Source organism: Aptenodytes patagonicus, chromosome 1, assembly GCF_965638725.1.
Source record: "Aptenodytes patagonicus chromosome 1, bAptPat1.pri.cur, whole genome shotgun sequence".
NCBI lineage: Eukaryota > Metazoa > Chordata > Aves > Sphenisciformes > Spheniscidae > Aptenodytes > Aptenodytes patagonicus.
The window spans coordinates 60,418,560-60,442,813 of NC_134949.1; the positions used below are offsets into that span (position 1 = coordinate 60,418,560).

The 24,254-nt window shown below is 44.2% G+C and overlaps 1 protein-coding gene and 1 long non-coding RNA gene across 3 annotated transcripts in view; one reads left to right on the forward strand and one right to left on the reverse strand.

The window, feature by feature from the left end:
- Nucleotides 1–269: 269 nt before the first annotated feature.
- Nucleotides 270–21,193, reverse strand: LOC143155766 (uncharacterized). Of its 2 annotated transcripts, none has more exons than XR_012994468.1 (6): nucleotides 21,085–21,193; nucleotides 16,687–16,792; nucleotides 13,109–13,190; nucleotides 9,413–9,457; nucleotides 1,008–1,071; nucleotides 270–572 (listed from the first exon to the last, which is right to left on the reverse strand). It is a non-coding gene; the product is annotated as an uncharacterized LOC143155766 (long non-coding RNA). The 2 variants fall into 2 exon arrangements; XR_012994467.1 differs by having other exon boundaries at nucleotides 13,109–13,289.
- A 622-nt stretch (nucleotides 21,194–21,815) lies between these two features.
- Nucleotides 21,816–24,254, forward strand: part of LARGE1 (LARGE xylosyl- and glucuronyltransferase 1) — a 309,728-nt gene continuing 307,289 nt past the window's right edge. The window contains exon 1 of the mRNA XM_076338872.1: nucleotides 21,816–22,467. The gene's annotated coding sequence lies outside the window, so the exon portion shown is untranslated. The remainder of the gene's footprint in view (nucleotides 22,468–24,254) is intronic.

A 24,254-nucleotide genomic window follows, 5' to 3' on the forward strand; every position in this document is an offset into this window, starting at 1 on the left:
AGTAGATCTCAAAACACAAGAGGAAGTCAACGTCACTATTTCTATTTTATAGAAGTAGTTCATGCAGTTGATATTACACTCTCCTGATATGCCTTCATACACTAGGAAAAGATTTTGTGATGGAACAAACTGTCTTTTGTAATGGGTAAATCACTAGTATTCAATTAAGCTAGCAGTGGGATGATGCTTATCAGCAGTTTTAAAATATCCCTGACTCCACACCTTTAGGAATATCACTTTTATAGTCAAATAAGAAAATACACAAAACATAAGATTTGCATGGGAGCTTTATCCTCTCTTTTATTTCCATAACTACCACTTAAGCCTTTCTTCCTGGACAAGGAAGAATAAATCCCTTCAATGCAGAATGTGCAAAAGTTCAGCGAAGTGGCAGAATTATCTAATGGCTAATTTAGGGATGCACATAACCAGAGCGAAGAGGTGACAGTTCTTTATACTAGCTGAAGTGGCATTTCCTGAATTCCTCTTCAGAAGCACGGTGTACGTCTTTGATCACAGCACTTCACTTCTCTGAATCGCTGATTCTGTTGGGGCAATGATCTGTTGAAAGTCTGAAATTTTCAAACACAGAAGAAAAGCACCTTGTTGCTAGTATTCCAAGTATTATCCTCATTTGAGAACATAGGCTTGATATTTTATGTGTGCATGATACTGTACAGCATGTATGTGCACTCAGAGAATTTACTGATCCTGAGGTGGATTTCTTGGTTCTCAGAGAGTATATTTACAAGCGGTATCTGGTATCTTGAATAGGTTATCTCGCTTCTTGTAGGATGGCAGCAGCTTTCTCTTTCAGTTCATAGTTGTTCAACGTTAAAAAATCCAAAACCCAAACCCAAACCAGATACCTTCAGAAATCATCATTGTGAAACACTCTCCTTTGACATTTCTAACATGTAAATCTTGTAATTAAGAAACCTCCTGACATATACTTTTATGTAAACTGTAGGTAAAAGCATACTGAAGGTGATCCCACAAGTACTCACAGCCTCATCCACTGTTCTGCTGAGCAGGCTTTCCAAACACAGCATGTGATCTTGTGTTCTTTCTCTAATCCCCAGGATTAATTCATTAAAACAGAAAAAGAAAAAGAAGAATTTGCTTCCTTAGTTCATATTGTTATTAAATAATGCATTTTTAAAAATCAAAATTTAGTTTTCTCCTCTTTTGAATGCACTATTTCTCCCACATAGCGAGTTCTGTTGTTTCAGAACATGATTTTCTCCACTGGTAGGATTTCATACAGGCATACCCATGCTAACTTTGCACTCTACCTCTCCAATACCCATGGCAGTACAGAACTCAGCCCAGAATAAATATTTGAGCATGTTGTATCTCAGACCAGTTTTACTGTCTGCTCTAAACTTAGTGCTACTATTGCTACGCTGATAGAAGCTTCAGTGGGTCTACATGAGCCGTAGTTAGAGCTATGACAATGGTTTAGTAAACCTTCATTTTTATTTTTTCTCAAAACTTGTTTTCATCCAGCTACTTAGTTTTTATTGACCAGGTTTTTATTTAATTATTTTTTTTCTCTGTAATATTGGGGCAGAAACAGAGCACAACTGCACTACAAACCCATATGACATATCTTCTAGAAGAGTGTATTCTGTAATTGCTGGTGTCACTGCATCTTGGTGATTTCTTACGCAAGTCTATCAGTCGTCAGTGACACTGCTAGGGAAGAAGCTCCAGAAGAAGGTGGCACAGAGTAGTAATCAGGGAGGACAGGCCAAGGGGGGCTGCTTGGGCAGTGAAGTAGCTCTCTTATTCCTCTACCGTATTTGCTAAGCTAATGCCAGGAAACTAGTTCCTTTGGCATAGACAGTAACCTCCCAAATCCCAAGAGAGCACAGAGAAGCTGCTCCACAGCACCCTGTGCCTGCCAGCCCAGAGAAATGTATGATGGGATACAGGATCATGAGTCCAGGGTGAGAAACCGCAAGGATGTATCATCCATTGCCACCACCCACAGCATGCCTGCAGATGTGGGACCTGAGAACAGAGTGCTAGTGTGGAGAATGTCAGGACGCAGAAGCGTGGTAGGCTGCCGTATGTTGGCAAGCGCAAGATTACCTAACCCATGGTTATCATGCAGTGTAGGCAGGTTTTATTAGCAAAGTTCAGACCATGATGTGCTAATTAAAGAAGAGGTTGTCCTAGTTGCTAAGGAAATGAATGCTTTCTGTATTGCTGCTTCTACCCCAGCAAACCATGGTCTCAGCTTTCCCTTCAGTTGCGTTTGCCAGAAAGAGGGGTCAGGGCTCGATATTCTTGCTTCTGTGATTACAGTGCTCCTGTGAGCTGATTTTCAGGTCAAGAGTCATAGGTGGAAAGGATGCCAGGGAGAAGTGGTTTAAAACACTCCTTTATCAGATACCCGTCTAGTGACAAGCTCCTCTTAAAACTAGTGGTTTCAGGGTATATTATTTTGTTTTCTAAGCTCAGTTCTGCTTCTTCTGGGAAAGATGCAGTCCAGACTAGGAGATTTGCATGCTTTAAAATTGGTCTAACTGTCAGCTCTTCTGTAAGGCAGAGGCTGACTGAGTGTTGGAGTCAGTCCTAGAATGAAGGAGATATAATGGTTTGAATTTATTAGTAAAGAAAGAAGCTGGCTACCACTAGACAGGCATCTTGCTTAGCTTAGTCTCATGAGAAAGCATTCTCTGATTTGTTATTCCTCTACCGTAATATATACTGTGCATAGGCAGCTGCTAGAAACATAAGGATGCATCAACATCAACAGGACTAAAAACTGCATATTGTGAAGTTAATGTGTAAGTGAAAAACTGTCTTCATGGGGTGGTCCATTGCTGGCTGCTAGTCCCACAGCAACTCTGTCATCCTTCATTCTCAGTGTGAGATTTACGTCAGTCCCAGCTTGAAACTTAAATGATTGTGTACAGCATCTTCAAAGCATTTTTTTTCTTTCCCCTCTACATCCTCCAAGGAAACCCTGCCACCAGCATGACAAACCTCTCTCCTCTGTCACTCTCTGGGACAATGGTTGTCTGGCTGTAACTTTGTCTCTCTGAGATCCCAGAGCCATGATCCTCCTGTGTCATGGAGATGGGCAACAATAATAAAATTCTCATTACGAGAAAATTGTCTCTGTCTTTGGGAGACAATAGAGCTCTGCATTAACCTCCAGTTTCCAGTATGCTGGACCACTGTATTTTTTTCTTCTTATGTTTTTATTTCCTGAAGTAATATTCCTCTAGCTGACTATTATACTGGAACACGTTCCCTTCATCTGCTCCCCTCCTACCTCAATGCAGACGTTGCAGCATCTGGCATCACCCCTCCCTACCAGCTGGTTCATTGCTGCATTCTCCAAGGAATAAATTGCCATTTTCCAAAGATCCCTGAAGTGACAGAGCTCCACTTCTAACTTTCTCTCTGTGAGGACTCTAACCCCAATGTGACGCTTATTTCTCTTTCTCTTAAAAATGCTCCCTCTACAATTTTATCTGGTCTAATTTTGCATTGCAAACTCTGCAATATCCTTTTACTAATTCAAATGTTTCATCTGCATTGCATTCTGCAGAAAGGGGTTGTGAAATCCTCGTAACACAAAAATCTTTAGCTGAACTTCAAATTGGACTTGACAAATGAGCAGGAATGTCTTGCTGCCCCAGATTCACAGCAGAGACTGGGGCCTGCCAGAATCTCCTGCTGCCTGCCGGAGGCAGATGTGGACTGTTAGACTTCAAATATTTGGGAGAAAGTTCTGAAAGAAGGAAAGCCAGCAACAGCTGAGCCTAAGTTCTTGCCCTGTGAGTTAATTTGCTTTGGTGTTGTGGTTGTTGATGTGATTGGGTTTTTTTTCGAACAATCTTTCTGTTAATAAAGCTGGAAGCAGAAAAGATGAGACCTCGGTGCTATGATGAAGGCAGCATTTTCATTTGCATTTTGGTGGGGGCTTCATCAGTTTACAGGGAGGGACAAAAGCAGCTGTGAATATTCTCAGTGTCTGTTGTGTGAAGAATTGTAAGTGTCCATGCGGGAGAAACATTCACTATAATCAGGTATTATTAGTCTCAGTGGTCAATGTTCATCGGAAGTTCATCCTGTCTGATAGTCTTGGCCTGTGATGAAGCCTAGTGCTTCAGTCCTTACCAAACTAACAGGAAACCAAGATAAACAGGCATCTCTAAAGACCTTTGCTACATATAAAATGTACCAACCATTTTAAAATATCTTGGAACAATCTGCTTGGCTAAGATGTTAATGCATTTATTGGAGATGCTGACATTTAATAGAGGAATTTACTTTCAGCATGATCCATATTGGATAGTAAAAGGGGGCAGGAGTCCTTGAAAGATGCAAAGAGCTCTTAAAAAATTAGGGATAGTTCTCTACACTGTATATATAAATCAAATATATCAGTTCTTGCTTAAATTCTAAGTTCATTTGTACTCAGAGTGGATATTCATAAAACGCCCACTCCTTTTTGTAAGAGATCAGATCAGGGATAGGCTCAGCCCTTTTGTCTTAACTTTTACTTTGGTATAGAATCATAGAATCATTAAGGTTGGAAAAGACCTCTAAGATCATCGAGTCCAACTGTCAACCCAACACCACCATGCCCGCTAAACCATGTCCCTAAGCGCCTCCTCTACACGTCTTTTAAATACCTCCAGGGATGGGGACTCAACCACTTCCCTGGGCAGCCTGTTCCAATGTTTAACCACTCTTTCAGTAAAGAATTTTTTCCTCACGTCCAATCTAAACCTCCCCTGGCGCAACTTGAGGCCATTTCCTCTCGTCCTATCGCTAGTTACTTGGGAGAAGAGACTGACACCCACCTCGCTACAACCTCCTTTCAGGTAGTTGTAGAGAGCGATGAGGTCTCCCCTCAGCCTCCTTTTCTGCAGGCTAAACAACCCCAGTTCCCTCAGCCGCTCCTCATATGACTTGTTCTCCAGACTCCTCACCAGCCTCGTTGCCCTTCTCTGGACACGCTCCAGCACCTCAATGTCCTTCTTGCAGTGAGGGGCCCAAACCTGAACACAGTATTTGAGGTGCGGCCTCACCAGTGCCGAGTACAGGGGGACGATCACTTCCCTACTCCTGCTGGCCACACTATTTCTGATACAGGCCAGGATGCCATTGGCCTTCTTGGCCGCCTGGGCTCACTGTCGGCTCATGTTCAGCCGGCTGTCAACCAGCACCCCCAGGTCCTTTTCCGCCAGGCAGCTTTCCAGCCACTCTTCCCCAAGCCTGTAGCACTGCATGGGGTTGTGGCCAAAGTGCAGGACCCGGCACTTGGCCTTGTTGAATCTCATACAGTTGGCCTCGGCCCATCGATCCAGCCTGTCCAGGTCCCTCTGCAGAGCCTTCCTACCCTCGAGCAGATCAACACTCCCGCCCAACTTGGTGTCGTCTGCAAACTTATTGAGGGTGCACTCAATCCCCTCATCCAGATCATTGATAAAGTTATTGAACAAGACCGGCCCCAAAACTGAGCCCTGGGGAACACCGCTCGTGACTGGCCGCCAACTGGATTTAACTCCATTCACCACAACTCTCTGGGTCCAGCCGTCCAGCCAGTTTTTGACCCAGCACAGAGTACACCTGTCTAAGCCGTGAGCCACCAGCTTCTCTAGGAGAATGCTGTGGCAAACAGTGTCAAAGGCCTTACTGAAGTCCAGGTAGACCACATCCACAGCCTTTCCCTCATCCACTAGGCGGGTCACCTGGTCATAGAAGGAGATCAGGTTGGTCAAGCAGGACCCGCCTTTTATGAACCCATGCTGGCTGGGCCTGATCCCCTTGTTGTCCCGCTCATGCCTTGTGAGTGCCCTCAAGATGAACTGCTCCATAATCTTCCCCGGCACCGAGGTCAGACTGACAGGCCTGTAGTTCCCCAGATCCTCCTTCTGGCCCTTCTTGTAGATGGGCGTCACATTGGCAAGCCTCCAGTCATCCGGGACCTCCCCTGTTAACCAGGACTGCTGATAGATGATGGAGAGTGGCTTGGCGAGATCCTCCACCAGCTCCCTCAGCACTCTCGGGTGGATCCCATCCGGCCCCATAGACTTGTGAGCATCCAGGTGGCGTAGCAGGTCGTTGACTGCTTCCTCTTGGATTATGGGGAGTTCATCCTGCTCGCCATCCCTGTCTTCCAGCTCAGGGGGCCAAGTACCCTGAGGATAACTGGTCTGACTATTAAAGACTGAGGCAAAGAAGGCATTAAGTACCTCAGCCTTTTCCTCATCCTCGGTGACAATGTTCCCCCCCGCATCCAATAAAGGATGGAGATTCTCCTTGGCTCTCTTCTTGTCATTAATATATTTATAAAAACATTTTTTATTGTCTCTAACGACAGCAGCCAGATTGCGTTCTAGCTGGGCTTTTGCCTTTCTCATTTCTTCTCTGCACGACCTAACGAGACCCCTGTACTCTTCTTGAGTTGCCTGCCCCTTCTTCCACAAGTGGTAAACTCTCCTTTTTTTCCTGAGTCCCAGCAAAAGCTCCCCATTCAGCCAGGCTGGTCGTCTTCCCCGCCCGTTCTTCTTACAGCATATAGGGACAGCCTGCTCCTGCACCTTTAAGACTTCCTTATTGAAGATCATCCAGCCTTCCTGGACCCCTTTGCCCTTCAGGACTGTCTCCCAAGGGACTCTCTCAACCAGCGTCCTGAACAGGCCAAAGTCCGCCCTCCGGAAGTCCATGGTTGTGGTTTTACTGGCCCCCCTCCTTACTTCACCAAGAACTGAGAATTCCACCATTTCATGGTCGCTAAGCCCAAGACGGCCTCCAACCACCACATCTCCCAGCAGTCCTTCTCTGTTTGTAAACAGCAGGTCGAGCGAGGCATCTCCCCTGGTAGGCTTATTTACCAGCTGTGTCAGGAAGTTGTCTTCCACACACTCCAGGAACCTCCTAGACTGCTTCCTCTCTGCCGTGTTGTATTTCCAGCAGATGTCCGGGAAGTTGAAGTCCCCCACGAGAACAAGGGCTAGCGATTGAGAGACTTCTGCCAGACGCTTGTAGAACTCTTCATCCGCCCCTTCATCCTGGTTGGGTGGTCTATAACAGACTCCCAGCAGGATATCTGCCTTGTTGGCCTTCCCTTTCATCCTTACCCATAAACACTCAACCATATCATCATCACAATCGTTGAGCTCTAGACAATCGAAACACTCCCTAACATACAGGGCCACCCCACCGCCTCTCCTTCCTCGCCTGTCCCTTCTGAAGAGTTTATAGCCATCCATTGCAGCACTCCAATCGTGAGAGCCACCCCACCATGTTTCTGTGATGGCGACTAAGTCATATCTCTCCCGCTGCACAATGGCGGGAACATGTAACATGAATACATGTAACATGAATACATGTTACAAATGTATGTAACATTTGGAGACTGACTGACTACACCTCTTCAGTGCACAAGCTCAGAGTGGGCAAGAGCCAACATAGCTGTTTTGTCATTCCTATTTAACCTCTATAGGATTATCATTATTTTACTCATTAATGTTCCACTGCCTGTCATCACATTCACTGGTCTCTCTATTCAAGTCGGTTACTGATGGGACAGTTGGGCTCAATAGTTAATTACTTGTCAAATTAATCACTACTTCCACTTGTGAGACACATCTTTAGTGGCATAGAAAGTGTACTGCATTTCCAGGGAGGAGGTTACAAAATTAACTAAAGGTATTTTGAATGTTCCACAAATTGGATGAGATTTGTTGAGCTAGCCATTCATTGCACTGGGAAATCTGTGGGCTGCAATTCAGAAGATGTTTTGTCTTCCCTGCTTCTTCTCTATGATTTTCTCCCAGATTTCATTTTAATTACTTCCTTCAGTTCTCTGAAACAGCAAAATCTCTTTTTCCTTCATCCTTTGCGTTTATTTTTGCATAGGTCTCTGGCTCCATTGTCCACTTCCACCTTTTCTTTCACCATCCTGCAATCTCTTCTCCCTGCCATACCCCTCTCTTCCCCCCCCCCCCATTTTTTTTTCCCTCACGTGTTCTTAATGCTTATTTTTATTTACTCACTTTTGGGGAACTTGCATTCAAAGACCATCTTCTTGCTCAGACACTCCCAACCTCCTCTGGAGGCCAGGTATCTGTCAGTATTCCTAATCCTCCACCAACCTGTCCCTGCTTATGGCTGGGCATTGGCTTCTTGTCATAACCATAGAGGAAGGAGCAACAGTGACTCTTTTACTTATCTTTCTTCCCCTCCCATGTGCTCCTTCTCATCTAGCAATACCCATCAGTTCTGGACGACCCATGAAAAAGTCATCAGGTTGGCAATTTTACGTCTTCCAGCGTGCCGTTACCACCAGCATCTTAGGACTTGAGTTCTGAGTTAGATACCAAAGATACCAGATGCGTATTAAGATTACATAATGTTCTAATCAGGCTGTGTCTTTTTGCTAAAGGAAAAGATCCTCTTATGGGCATTCCCTATGCTTTTTATAGAATAGCAGTGTAAAAAAAGGTTGCTAATTTTCAGTGCCTACAACAGTATGAGCATTTAAATGTATATATTCCCAGATGAGAACCAGCACTAACAGTGAGTTAAAGATTTTAGACTGTAAATCCCACCAACGCAAGCCATAAAGAAAAAAAAAAACAACAACCAAGAAATAAGCAGCAAAGTTCTTCAGCGCCTTGTCTGTGCTCCACACAATTGTTCTTTATTCTGGCTACCTTTTACTCCCTCCCACTGCCCAGATGTTTCCACTTGCACCCATGAATTACTGCTTTAACAAATCAAGGGAATCTGGAAACATATGAAGTGAGAAGATCACAAATTTGGAAAAGAGGTTCTTATAACTATAGAAGTACAGAAGTCAGGTTGATTTCTTTTTCCCCTCTGAAGAGAACATGTGTCAAACTGAAAAACTAGCTCTGTATCACATACAGATTACTACTTAAGAACTTATTTCCCAAAGCAATGTTTTCATAACACCAGTAGTAGATTCCACCTAACTAGTTCTTCTTTACATCTTTTGGTTCTCTCTGAAACAATTACTTATGTGATAATCAGTTAGACTGTTGAATTCTTTTTTTCAAATAAAGGGACTGGTAAGCATAGGGGAACAGAGCCGATTCCTACCAAAATTGGTGGAGAGATTCAGTGCCTGATGAGACATACCTCACGTGTATTTTCAGTGGAGACCCTGCAATTCTAGGAGGCGATTCTGCATCACTCATTCACCGAGTCTCACAGTTCAGAACACAGTGAGACCCTTATTTTGTGTGTATGTGAATATGAGATAAGGTTTTAAAGAATTTATGGATCTGTCTACTTGGGAGGGTGGGTTGTTTTGACTGTTGCTTTAAGAAAGGTGGTGAGTTTAGTTGTATGGAATGTGAACAGCACTGTATGAAATTACTTGTCTCTCACCCAGAACTAATAAGAGAAATACCTTTAGGTAGCATGTCTTGATAGAGAAAAATGTAGTAAGCTTTACCTAGAATTAAAAAAAAAGCATTTCAGTGTACAAATATATGTAGCGATCCTACCTAATAATCTCTAATAACGATAAATGGTTCATGCATATTTGATTTCCACTCGCCTTCTGTATTGTCCCAGATTGGGTCGCTTTCCAGTATTCCAAATCTCTTACAAAGCTGCCTTTTTTGTTTGTTTGTTTGTTTGTTTGTTTGTCAAAACCTACCGAAGAGGTGAACAGGGCACACCAATTTTTATAATTAAATCAGAGGGGGTTTCTGGTATACATGTAAGCCCCAGTTCTGCAAAGCAGAGCCAGCTCAACACTTCTCACAACATATGCAAAATGCAATGTTTCTGCCTCAAAGCAGAGGGACTAAGGATGGGGCTGCTGTTGCTATGGGAAAGGAATTGGAGGGAGACAGGCTGTAGACCATGTGAAAAGTGTCCACCACCAGCAACTCCGAGAGGGTGGGTAGTATGTTGCTGGACACAGCACTGCTGGAGAAGCCTCCGAAACCCAGCAGTGGACATCACATCAGACATCCTGCCTGTTCTCTGGGTGGTGACAGCTGCAGTCACAGCAGCCAACCTGGTTTTCCACAGCCCTGGCATAGACAAAGCAGCCTGCTGGACCACAGCCTACCTGGTCCACACCTGGGGCTGGTCTGCTGCAAAGGTTTACATATTCCTATAAAGCCTTCTTTATTTCTCTGGGAAAACTGGCAGCATGCAGTGTTTATCATGTCTGTATAGCTTTTTCAGAGTTGAGGTCTCAGCACTCATAGTCTTTGGTGACTCACTGAGGCTAGAGATGGGATCTTCAATCTTGTCCCAAAGAGTCTTAGACCTCCACTGAGCCACAGCACTTGCAACAAGCTCTGGAAAATTCCTGAGCTCCTGCAGCTTGACATCACAAAAACATGTAAACATAAGGAACCTATTTGAGATAATTTGCAGTGACTGCTAAAATTCACTTGTAATTTCCTCTCCCTCTGAGTCCTGTTTATGTGGACTCATGTTACACGGCATGTTCAGAATCCTATCTAATTTCCATTTGTTTGGGGCATAGTTTTTAACATGCATGCCAGTTAGAAGCTATGTAATTTTTCTCATTAATAGCCTTAACCAGTCAAAGAGACATTTGTGCCCACTTTTCCACCAGTTACATTCCAGCCTGGTGTACTGCTGTGTTGATTTCACCTGAATTTTATAAGTACAAGATGCAACTCTTTGGTTCCTGCCTCTTTGCTCACCAGCCCCTCCAAGTCCACTCTGTAGTATAATTTATGGTGTCTGGTTTGCTTTGACACTGTCATCCCCCAGGTTTAAATAGCCAATGTACTGCTGATGTGGTTCATCAGGAACTAATGTCTAGGTCTCAGGAAAGCAATAGGTTTGAGCAGCAGTACTGGAGGCAGAGCTGGTAACAGCCACAGTAGCTACAGGAAGAGGCTAAGGAATGAAGTGTGCACTCTACCCATCTGCAGAATGGTTTGCTCTACTACCCAGCTTAGCCTTCTCAGGCTGACAACATTGCGCAAGCTCCCCAGGGAATTGTTGTGATTGTTTGCCCTCAAGTAGTGCTGAGAGTCATTTGGGATTTTGACACTCAAGTTGGCAGTCTGGTGTTGAAGAATGGATCCTTCAGAAATATGGTAAGGTTTCAGCACTGTCTGCCGACACCTGCCAGCTGAGGATTTGGTGCTCAGTACCCAGGAGGCAGATGAAGTTTCGAAAGCTGAAGATGGAAATTTCTTTTTTCTCTTTCCTGCTCAGAGAGGAGTAGGTGTGAATTTAAACTGTTGGGAACAGGATATTTTTAGTATTGTATTTCTTAGTAATTTCGATTAACTACTTGTCCTCCTGCATTTACTCTTCCCACTTCATCCAATTTACAAAATAAGTCCCTATCTTTCTGTCCCTGGTGAAATGACACACACCTAATAGAAGCAAGCATATTGCTTTCAGACTCCTAGAGTTAGCAGCCTGCTAAGAAGAAGTTGACACATCGTTTTGAGATACTCATCTTCAGTCTCCAGAGAAAGGCAGATGCCCCAGGGTCTGCTGACATTATCTTCTGAGTTTTAAACTTTTGTTTACAAAAATAAGGGAAGAAGAAGGTATCAAAAAAGAAAAGGTATCTATATGTTTGCATCAAAATTAATTGGCAAGTACAGAGTTGTGGGGCTACTGACCTTGTGTAATCCTGTCATTCAAGGGATGTTAATCAGTCCAATATATGTTAAGATTCTAGGGTAGAAAGTGTCACTTTCTCTCTAGACTTGGTGTGGAACTGCACAACTACCCTGTGGACAGGTCTACTGAAATTTTCTTCAAAGGATGCCTTTGAAGTAGCACATTAAGCATCAGTTATATCAGGGATGTACACTGTGCTGAAACTCCATTGCACTGAATATCTGAGGCATAATTGTGAAGTCTTAAGCTCTCTGGCCAACCCAAACATTTTGCGACAAATGGCTTCAAGCATGTCCTTCTTCTGAGGCTATTCTTTGCAGCAGAGGAAACTGAAAATTAGTATTTTCCCAAAGGCTACCTCCTTTCCTAGCAGAAGGAACATAGGTCTAGAAAATCGACTGAAACATAATATTAATTCAGCTGGTGTAATTCCTCTTTCAAATCAGCCTTCTAATGTCTTAAGACAGTATGCTCTGCTTGCAGCTCTGCTGGATTTGATATTTTGTCACCTTAAGTTAGTTATATGGACATTCTGCTACAAGTTACTGCACGAAGGGTAGGCCACAACTTTCTTTGTTCTGAGTCTAAATCTGCTCAACAGTAGTGAGAGAGATTATCAAAAGAATCATTGTGTGCACCTGATTACTAGTATATAAAACAATTGATCTACTGAAGTAATGGGGCAGATGGATGGAAATCAAGCAATGACAGATGTATCTTCTAGCACCCAATTTGTCATGCAGGTGTCACTTGCATCTCAGCCTTTACCATGTGTATGCTGGTGGACAGGATTGTCTTCCTGTTCATGCCCTGTTATACTGATGCTGTCAAAATATTCTTCAAAAGATATGATTCATTAGCACCCCAGTTTCTTCAAAAATTCTCAAAAGGGAGAGTACCTGTTGTGAGTATTATTTCAGGGAGCAAACACCAAATCTGATGGCAGAATCCTATTCTAACTGTAGCCATTGTACAAATACAAATGGTTTGGGGCGTCATAACATTCTGAGACCTCCAATGGCATAAAAGACATCTAGGCATCTGACATGTTATTTGTGCCTATTAGGGGTTTTTTTAATAAATGTCATCACTAGAAAGAAACTAGGAAAAAAAGCTTCCTGTTCATGTAAGCACTTGTGAGCAATGCAGTCAGTACAAGCTTGAAGCGACAAAAACTTCATTAAGACTCCATCTTCTCCATTCTTTTTCTGTAATATCTAGCCTTACACACAAAAACTACATCAATAGAACATCGCTGTGGTTGAAAACTCAAGTACATGAAGTTAGGAAATGACAACTGAATTCTCATATGCAAACAGAATTTGATACCCCTTTTTTCAGATTATGATACAATTCCTAACTACGTGATCACAGAGTGATTACTACCAGACCTTTACTTTATTTGATGTGCAAAAAGGTCAGGTGCAGACTTCACGGCACTCTTTAGTACCCTCATCTCTCTTAGCAATACCTGATTTCTTCATCCAGACAATCCTGGTTTTCATCTTGTATCCCAACTCCCCATCAAATCTCTTCTGTTCTCTTTCTGTCTCCTATGGAAGAAATAAACTCACTATTGTTAATTCCAGTATCCATCCCTATCTGGGCTTGAGTAGAGAGGGGTAACCAGTTTGGAAAAACTCAGTTTGCTCCTGCAGTGGTAGATAGAAAAGAAGAAGAAGAAAAAAAAATAATTAAAAAAAAAATCATTTTCTGTCAGGGATCAGCAGATGCAAAGCCTGGTAACAATTCAAAGGAGAGTGAGCTTTCATAGCTGCTGTGTTAGACTAGTCAAGGAAGAAGAAGAGGTCTGAGCTTACTTTATGGGTATAGATTCTTTAAGGATACAGCTCTTCCCTTTTATCAACTCTCTACTAAGCACATATGGATTTTTAAAGGCTTACATAAGTAAAATCCATTTTTTTTATGCTCACATGCTGGTGGCATTGTCCCCTAGCAGAATTCTGAGAGGATTTCTTAATCCATCACTAGTTTTGAGGCTCCAGTTGCTGGCCACCCAGTAATATATGGCCCACCACCTCTCAAACTTGTCACAGATTATCCTGCAGAAAGAGGATTTGCAACTAGTCCTTCCTTTCAATGAGCTAATTGATAAAAACAGGGTAAGACTCCTTCCTATATTACAGCCTAGTAATTGCCATAGCTAAGCTACCACTGTATTTGGCATATAAAGCCCATTCTCAAGGAGTGGTATCTTTTTCACCTTGATCTGGGAGAAGGTAAGGAAATACAGTACCTCCTGCTGATGATCACTTGTCTTGGCTGCATCTATTTTGCGTTTGGTTATGCTGAGTGGAAGAAGGTGGGAAAAAGTTTCAAAAAGCCATTGGCATCAAGTCTGGTACTGGAGAAATCTCTCAAGCTACTCCCTCTCATTGGAACTGCTGTAATATCAAGCTGGCGTAGAAACAATAAGGCAGCACACTTGGAAATATTGTCAATGCGGGCAAAGGGCACCATGCCAGTGTAATTTCCAATTCCAGCACTGAGATCTTGTGTGTTGATTGGAGAAGTGATGTTTAAAATTATTTTCCCTCTCTGTAGATGAAATTCGTCTTTTAACTGACTTAAACACATGCTGATTTCATTGGAAACTTTGTTCGGTCTGGTCATTTCTTTTAGGTGCTGCAGGAACTGTGAATTCTGATGCCACCCGCGGTAGTAAAAGCTTATTCTTTTCCTCAGTACACAATCTGATACAGACTGCAATTTTAGAGTAAGTAGCAATGCCAGCACCTGTGTGGCTGCCAAGCTCAGAAATGCAAGTACACAAACAGAGTGTAAAATACCTATTGAATTGGTTGGGCTTTCTTGTTGCTGGATTCCTTCAATGTCACCTTCAGACTTTGAAGGACTGTCCTTTTTCTGGGTCTGTCTTTGTCTGCTTGGCCTCTGGTATGTCTGACAGCTTTAGTTGCACCTAACAATCAATGGAAAAAACCCTACTGTGTCAAGATACAGCCCGAATCACAAAATATTGAAGTGTTGAAGTACTTCTCTGAAAAAGAGGTGTTTAATGTTGACAGGTTCATTGCCACTAGTATTGGTCTTGCCTTGTTGCTTGACCTGTAACATCAGCTTGCCTGTAACTGCTGTTGAGACTGAGGAGGATTATCCTTTTGTTACTGACAGTTTCACTGCTGAGATGGGGTGACCTTTCCTATTCTTTTGCCAACGTAGCAAGTCCAGATCATAGCTCACAACTTCTCAGATGCCAGCAAGAACATAGAAACTTTCTTTAGCATTGACAGTCTTGGCCAGAGAGCTGGATGCATCTCACAGTCGCATCTCAGCCCCAGCAAAGGAACATTTTAGTTTATTCACAGGACACTTCTGAGATACACAACCACTTGTGGCCACTAAATGAGTTCATGTTTGTATGCTTGGCTGTTCGGACTATGCTCCCTGTTTATATTCAGAAGCATGTACATATATTTCCATTGTGCTTTTGTCTGACAAGGACATGAAAGTGGACTTTCTTCTGTCAATTTTGTTAAACTGCCAGAAAAGATTCATATTGGGCAGTCTTACTGTTGCAATGGCCAAAAAGCAAATAAGCCTGAGTCATTAGACAGGATCTGGGTTTTATTTAACCCTCCCTTCATTGGATAGTAGCAGCTATAATGCATTTCTGCTTTCTAGAGAAATCCTCTAGAAAATATCTAAAAGAATAGCCCTCATTGGGAAAAATTATGGAAGTTCTAGGATCTGACTGAGAATTACGGTCATTTATTTTTGGCCAAAAATACTCCTATTTGACTCATTAGGTAGTGATTCTTATAAGTAAGTTTGGGGCAATTTCCTTCCCTGCAGTGCCTATTTTTAATTCAGGTATTTTTTTATATAGTTTCTAAAGGCCTGACCATTGATACAAAACTTAAAATTATTTTAACAAGTCTTGATATAATGCATTAACTTGTAATAGGATCTATGTTTTTATCATTCATCTGTCCATTTTAATTTTGTTTACATTTTATATTTACACTTAATCTTTAGTCCTGTATAGATTTTTTTGGTCAGACTTAACAAGAGTTTTAATATAAAATCAGCATAAATGTGACAAAGGCCAGACGTGTTGCTACGGACACTCTGGCTGCCTAAGGAAGCAATCCAAGCATTCATACGGCACCCTCCAAACCTGCCTAACCCAGCGAGTTAGGGACATCAGAGCTGACAGATGATACTGGCCATAAAGGACATTGCTTGGTCTGCATGGAACTCGATGGACATCTTAACATTGTTTACTTAATCATTATTAGGCTTACTGTTGTTCGTTGTCTGAAGAGGCTATTTGGCTGTGGGAATAACTCATGTCACAGGTATTCTCCGAGTTCATATAACTGGCAGTTATTCCTACTTTCTGGCAGAAACACTCTGTTAATGACTGAATGAGCCTTCCCGCTCTCTTAAAGAAGACACAATTCTTCAACTACTGTAAGGCCAGTTTTCCTTCTAATTAGCATCCTGGCTCTAGGGAGGCCTGTATCGGTAACACTTTCAGAAGTTAATGAAGCTATTCTGAAAACAATTAAACCTTCCATGTCTAAGACAGGTGCTTCTAATGGAAACAAAAGGTCTTGTTTTGATCAGGTAGAGTATCCTCTTTTTCACTGGAGTAGTGAAAGGTGTCCTTAGATGAATTAAAATCTAAATGTGTAAGGCTAAGAGGGGAGGAGTGATACATCCTGTGCTCTAATACTTCTAGAAAGGATAGCAGATATTAATTATACAGGTCTACATTTCATTTAAGGCTTTTCATAGTCTTATTCAGCATTCATACTGCAGGGCAATAAATGGAGAAGTATAACAAAAGAAACAGAGTAACAAGAGAGAGACACTATATCTGCTATTTGCTTGGGAGTGAGGTGAAGCAAATAGAAACAATTACTAAAAAAGAACTTCATAAAAGTGTGTGTGTATGTGTATATGTGTATATATATTTTCCCAGAACACAGACTGGGACATAAAAGATAATTTCGATTGAATACCACTGAAATCAGTGCAGTTGCTCTGCTGACTTCAACATACCTTGATTTAGGCTTAAGAGTACCTGGGTCAGTTTCACCTTCATAGACAGTAAAGTTTAAAATTATTTTAAAGTTTGTCCAATGGTGCTTTTCTTTCCCAGAAGATTCTGTAAAGGGAATGATACATGTTAATACGGAACAGTTACGCTACTGTACATTATCCAGAATTTCACTGCAAACAGCATAGGTGTGAGATTCCTTTGTAAAAAAAAAAGAAACTTCAAACACAGCACTTGTTACTTATTTTTTAGGATGCAGCTATGCATTACGAAGAGCTCTGGAAACATTGGCATTGACTTTATGGAATATGAAATAAAGTCTTTTCTGAATTATATGTCATATTAGCAAAACAGTAATCAACTATTTCTATAAGTATAAATACAGGATTGATGTGACCGTGGCAGGTCCAAACTTAAAGAAGTACTATCAACCTGAAATCAGATTAACTTCATAAAATTAAAGTTGCACCATATTTATTCTGCATATCTTCATTTGTTGTTATGGGTTTAAAAGCACTATTCCTTAAAAAAGACCAAACAAACAAACAAACAAACAAATCCCCAACTATTCTCTAAATGACTGAGTCAGAACAAATGGAAAGTAGTAACTGGTAGCAATGAGAAAAAAAATCTACAGAAAGTTCTGTCAGAGATATAAAGTAAACAAATAGGAAAATACCCCTTTCCTTCAATTTTTCTTTGATATAGGGCATAATACTAGCTAAGAATCTAGTACGGATGTTTACCTTTTTGCGTCTAGAAGTACAACTGAATTCTGGGAGAAACCCATATGAAAATCAAAATAAGTTAACACAGAACAGTCAGTTTATTGTCTGAAATCTATTTTGGCATAAAAGAGAAATATTTTCTATTTTAATAACTTAATTTCCTTTGCATTATGAAAGTTTTAGGTTTTCATGATGTTTTCTAGTTATTTAAAGGCATTCAGTTTACCAGTCTTTATTTTTTTTCCAGTTCCTATAAGCCCAGAGAATCTGAATCTTGCTCTGACTTTCTTGGGTTTTGTTGATTTTTCTTTTTTCTGTTACGTGCACAGGAAAATCTCCATTAAATTTTAATTTACTGCCCATTGTGGACAGCATATGTAACAGAGCTTCCACTTTACACTCAAGAACTGGGAATTTATTTTTCCAGAGTAGATTAAATTTCACTTATTTCTTGTCTGAAAGCCTTTTCCTACTACAAAAGACGTTAGGAAGCAGTAGTCCTGTATTCATTGCAGTGGCAGATGAGAACAAGAATCTCAAGGGTTAGGACTTGCTTCAGACTTTTGGTCCTGCTCTTCATGCTCTGATACTAACAGTTGTGCAATTTAGCATCTAGAAGTTAAGAGCGGCAATTTATAAACAAAGAGTCACAACCTTCTGTGTTGCAGCGGATCAGTTAACACAACCCAGTCAGCCTGCTAAATCAGGTTTGAATTTCTGTTCCGCATGAAAACACCCTGAATGGTTGATTTTATGAAAAGTAGCTATTTCATCAACTCCACACAAAAGCAGGTCATGGAGAACTTAGCTTTGTCCATGCATATCCCATATCTTGAGTGTGACACAGCAGCATCAGCCTCACTAGGTATTTAAAATCCTGATTAACCACAAGGAGCGTGTGTGGAGGAATGGGGACAGAACACCTTCCTGGTTTTCAGGAATGTTTTAGCTTCTGTTGCAGCTGGCACATAATGCACTATTAGAGTAGTAAAGCACTTTTCAGTCACCTCCTGAACAAAGCATCGTCTTTTTCCTCAAAAGACCTCATACTGGTTGAATTCAGCTAGAACAACGAAGCAACTGTAAGAACGTAAAAAGGACTCCACTGGTGTTAAACAGGAGGTGAGCTTCATGCACTTTTATAAGTTTGAATACCTGTGGGCCTTACACCTCCCTTTCACTTAAAATGGTTTCATTGGAAATAATTTTGTTCTTTTCATCAAAACCCAGATAATCTGTAAGTGTTTGGGGTCTTATAAACAGACTTAATCCTATTTTACTTACTGATGTTCTGGTGTAGTCAAAGTACCATAACCTGTTTGAAGTTGTGTACTGTTACGCATTTATCTCTTGTTCCAGTAAGGAAAAAATGAGACCAAACACTCATGTGATAATTTTACATCAGTATAACTTGATCATATAACACTACCTCAAAATCGACATGTTCCTATTAAAAAATAAAGGTCTGGTTTACATAATTTTTTAATAATAGGACTGTTAAAGCTTTGAGATTTTCAATCTTATATAACTGTCAATTTTTTTTAAACTATAGACTTGACATTACTATAGGTTTTGCTTTTTTGTTTTTTTAAATGTAAATAGACATCTCACTCCAGAACCTGTGTAGCTTCTGGAGAAAGCTTCCTTCTGGCTGAATGAAATCTGAAGTGCAAATATTTGCATCTAATTTCTTCTACCTGTCCTTGGCATAAGGATCCTTCTGCATTGCTTGTTTACTCTGTCCAAAGCAATTGCCACTTCAGGATTTTCAAGGACAAAGACTGATGGAGCGATTTTATGATGAATATGAAAAGATTACTCACTTATAAACACAATTTCTGAAAAACTCTATCTTCATAGGTACTCACTCCTTCTGTCCCTGTTAGTTTTTGTAACCTAGTGGTAATCATTCTTGGCTAGAGCCTCTGACAAATGCTGCTCTGGGTTTGGACAACTGTTGTCCATTTTGTGAGTAGGTCACCAACCTGACAGATGCAGAGTAATTTTAAGTAAGACATTTTGTTTCAGTATGAAGTGCCATCATTTGTCACGTATGGTGGTACATTAGATAATCCTAATAATCCATGCTGCTCTTAAAACCTAAGAATTTTTGTGCGTGCTGAGAGTTCCCTGCTCCACTAGCAGGTAAGAACATTAAGAACCTGCAGAAATTGTTCAATATTTTCTAGGATCAGACTCTGACAATTTACTAGTTTTTAAGACATAGCATGAGACTAAAAAAAGTGAAACTGCTGAGAATTCCAGTAACAGGCAGTTGACAATCTGGCTTTATTAATAATGAAGCCGTATACACAATCCTGTTTCCTTCTCCGTACATCCCCAGCAATTCGTTCATTGTGACTGTCACCACAGCAGTTACAATCCTTCAACAGTGCAAGAAAACGTTATTACATGAAGGCTGATCCTTTAGCTTCACTTAGGAGAAGGGACAGAATAAGTCACTTCAGTATCGCTCATTTCTGACTTTTATTTGCTTATGAAAATAATTAGCACAGTAGAGACCCATCTGCATGTTACCGTAGCTTCTCCAGAAAATCATTCATATCAGAATTAAATTCTTTTTACAGATACGCAGAGGGCTTTTTTTTCTCCAAAAATGCTTTCCTAGTTGTCATAATATGTCAAAATTTGCAGTTAGTAGCACTTACGTGATATCACTGGCATGTTCAACTTCATGATTTACTTCAGGTCATCTGATAACACTCTTGACTAAAGCACGAGGAAGTGGGCGCTGCTGGCGGCAGAATGCTAAGCTTGATGGACCACTGCCTTAATCAAGTCTGGCAAATACTATCTAGCCATGAATAACCTGTTCCAGAGTTCACAATATTTTGGTACAGCATACTGCAAAACGTAATTTCTGCCCACAATAAAGCAACTTCTGAATAAGTTATAGCATTTAAGCAGTTGATGTAACAAGAGAAATTAGCACCTGTGGTATCTTTTACAGAACAACATTCTTCTCTTAAACTATTCCCTTATCATTCTGGAAGAAGAAACCAGTAAGTACTGAATAGTATCCCTATTATTTCTACTTCTGATTATTTACATTGTTACTCAAAGCACGTGTATACTTTCCTTCCTCTTCCATTCTAAGAATGGATCAATGCCTTTTTAAAATCGGATTGTATGCATATTTGCTCCCCTCCTCCAATTTCTGTTCTCCTTGCACTCCTCTCGAAACTTCAGGCACCCTCTCCACCCATACACACAGTTTATCATACGGTCCTCTTAGTATGCTAATGTATTGCAACAACCCGTTTTACACTGCTAATGAAGTGAAAGAAAGATGATGAATAAAAATAACAAAAATGAGCATTGATGGTCGTTCTATGCCCACGGCGGGAGAAAAAAAAGAAAAAAAAAAAAAAGGCGCATTTATCACTTCACTCTCAGCAGTTACCAGCGCGCAGGGAAACAACACAGGGACACGCTCCGCCGCATTTAAGCGAAAAGATGTGGTGTTCATTTGTGACGAGTGGTGGTAGAAAGTTGGCTCTTCCACCGCCGAGCGTGCACGTCTGAAGGTTGGGCGCCGCTTCGCCTCCCTGACGGGCACCCCGCCGCCAGCGCCTGAGGCGAGGGCCGGGCCGGGCCGGGCCGGGCCGGGCCGCCGCGGCCGGGGGAGCCCCTCGCTCTCCCCTCACTTACCACAGCGCTCTGCGGCGGCTCGCCGGGCGGGACGGCGCGCTCAGGTGCGGCGCTTGGGACGACACGTCAGGAGGGTGATCGCCGGCGGCTGGGACGACCGTTAGACAGGCGGACGCCGGCGGCCGTGGGGCCGGCGGCCCCCCCCCCCCCCCCGCGCGGAGCCGGCGCTCCCTTCACAGCCCCCTCCCGCGGGACGGGCTCGCTGTCACGGCCGCGGCGGGGCGCGGGCGGCGGCCCGGCCCCCCTCCGCCCGGGTCCAGGTGTAGCGGCCCGGGGCGCCGCGCGGCGCGGGCGGGCCGCGGCCGCTGCTGGTTGGGCGCTCGGCGCCTGTCGCTGGGCGGCGTGTCAGCGGGCTGGCTCCGCCTCGGCCCCGCGCCTCCGCCCGCCCATGCACAGACATGACACAGACACACAGTCACTGCAGCTGCCGCTGAGCCCGGGGCAGAGCGGCGCCGGGCACCCCGCTCCCGGCACCCGCGGAACGGCAGTGGCGGCCGCCCTCGCGTCCGCCTCGGCCCGCCGGGCGCAGCGCCGGCGGCGGGCAGCCTCGGCACCGAGACCCGCAGGGGGCAGCCTGGCACCGGAGGGACCCGGCGGGGGAAGGCTGGCAGCGGGGAAGGGGCGGGAGGCAAGGAAGGAAGGAAGGAAGGGGAAGGGGGCAGCCTGGCACTCGGACTCGGAGGCGGCCGCCGGGCACCGGCACGGAGCGAGCCCGGGCGGAGCGCGGCACCCAGCGGCCGCTGAGGCCGGGTCGGCAGCAGTAGCAACGGCCGCGGCGGTGCCGGAGGGAGCCGCTCCGTGCTCGGCTCCACGGTGCCGGTGACCTTCCCGGGGCTGCTCGCCGCCCGCCAGGCCGGGGCAGGGCCTCCTCTCCCCGCGGAGAGTGTGCACCAGGCCCCGGGGAGAGGACAGGAGGCCGGGCCGGAATCCCCCGTCGCCCCCGGGTCCTTCTGGCCGCCGGCGGGGCCTGTGCGCCGCGCGGCTCGCCGCCGGGGAGCGGGGCGGGGGAAGGCGAGCGGGACGGACGGACGGGGCCGGGCTGCACCTCAGGACAGCGCGAAGGAGGGAGCGGGCAGGCCCTGGAGAGAGAGCTGGGCGGAGGAGGAGGAGGCAGCCACCTCGGCGGCGCATCCCGGGAAGAGTGGGGACCTCCCCGCCGCCTTCCTCCTCCTCCCACCGTCAGCAGTTCCTCGTCCCGCGGAGAGTGGAGCCGCCGGTGCCGCCCCGGCTGGGACCCGCCGGCTGGCACCTCCGGAGCGCCGGGCTCCGGGAACGGAGCTGGAGCTGCCCGCCTGGAGCGAAGGAGAGGGAAGGACCGCTTGCCTGCGCGGAGAGGCGAGCGCCGAGCGCCCGTCCCGGCGGCCCGGGAGCCACCCGGGGAAGGTAAGTGCCTCGTCGGGTCGCTGCTGCTTTTAGAGGCGAGGGGCGGGGGAGGGCAAGAAACAATCGGTGAGTTGTCTCCCTTCCAGCAGCCCGGGGGAGGGGGCATCCGAGTCCGGTAGGGCTGGGGTGGTGGTTTTATCTCCTGGATTTTAATCCCCTTCAGATCTGGAGTTGAAGAGACCCTTAGGCGGAGACACGCTTGTCGCTTCCTTGGCACGAAGGGGCACATCCCCCCGTCCCCCCAGCCGAGGGAGGTTACCCCGCCTGCCTCGCGCTCCGTTCCCCTCGGGAGTCCGCACGGGCGCTTGTTTACACCGCACCCCACGCCCCGTTCCTCCGGCCGGGATGTGTTCCCGCTCCGCGGGGGGCTCCAGCCGTGGGGCGGAGGGGGGACGGGGCCGCCGTCCCGCCAAGTACCGCCGGCTGCGCGGAGGAGTCCGGGGGAGCCGGTGGCAGGGGGCTGCTGCCGTGCGGGTGGAAGGGTGTCACGCCGTGGGGCGTGAACGCCTCGTCCCTCGGCGTGCCTGCTCCGGGAGGCAGCCTGCCCGAACGGGACCAGCCAGCCGGCTCGGGGCGAAGCTGGAGTTTCGCTGGGACGCTGAGGCGGGGAGGGTGGTTTCCCCGTCCCCCTCCAGCCTCCCCAGCAAGCCTTCAGCCCAGGAAGCTTTCCTTTGGGCAGGCTTCTGCTATTGCCTCCTATCCGAGAATTGTGTCATTTAGATCATTAATCCCTACTCACCGGGGGGGAAAATAGCAACTTGCGGCCTCTGTGGAGGTGACATGAAGTTTGACAATGCCTTATGTAACACTTTTTGGAGAGATTCCTAGCTCTTCCGCTGTGCCCAGTTTTGTTTTTAGAAAGCAAGTGATTTCTCTTCTTTGTAGAGCATCAGACAAACGATCTTTATTTGTGTTTTCACCTGAGTACAATGTCTTATGCTCTGTTCAACTTGGAACGGGGGTACTGCTAGACAGCAAATAAAGCCTACTTTTTTCCAACATGCCTTTTTTTAGCTGAAGATTAGCCTGAGGAGGCTTCTGAACAGTTGTTACAAGGTCTTACCTTTCTGTGTATGTATTGTACTTTTTTTTTATAGCACTCTTAAAATTACTACAGGAAACATTTTCACAGCACTGATTGTCATTTATGTATTCTGGAAGGTATGGATGCCAGGATGGAAATGACAATGAATCAAATGTTTTTTAAACATTCTTAGCTTTTTTAATACAATTTCAGTGCTAGAAGGAACAGAAAGCACTGGGCTAAACAAAGTGCTATGTTAAAACCAGACCTGGCAATTGCCAGCAGGTCAGCACATTTTATTTAATGAAGTCTTCTGGATACAGATTAATTTTCTTTGTACAACATTTATTTTTTTACTTGTTCAGAAATAGAAACAGCAGGAAATTAGATAAATGGATTGAAACGTTGCCTAGTTTCCCTGCAGTTTCTGTAAGTGGCTATGTCTTCTACTAAAAAAAAAAAAAAGCTAGTTTCACACAAAAAGACAGGGTAGTGATTTGCCACATATTCTTTAGACCCCTACTGCAAAGGTACACTAGGGGGACTAGTTTGGGTTATTTTTTTTTCCCCATTCAGTGGTGAAAATGCACAGACTGTTGTAATAAGATCTGTGAAATGAAGGCTTTTTTCCTCACCTTATAGAGCTCCATTATCATACTGTAAGCTTAAAGGAAAAATCACATGTATGAACTCAGGCGATGAGTTCAGGGCAGGGGGAATCTTCTAACAAAGTCATTCTGCTCCCTGCTGCAAATGGAGATAG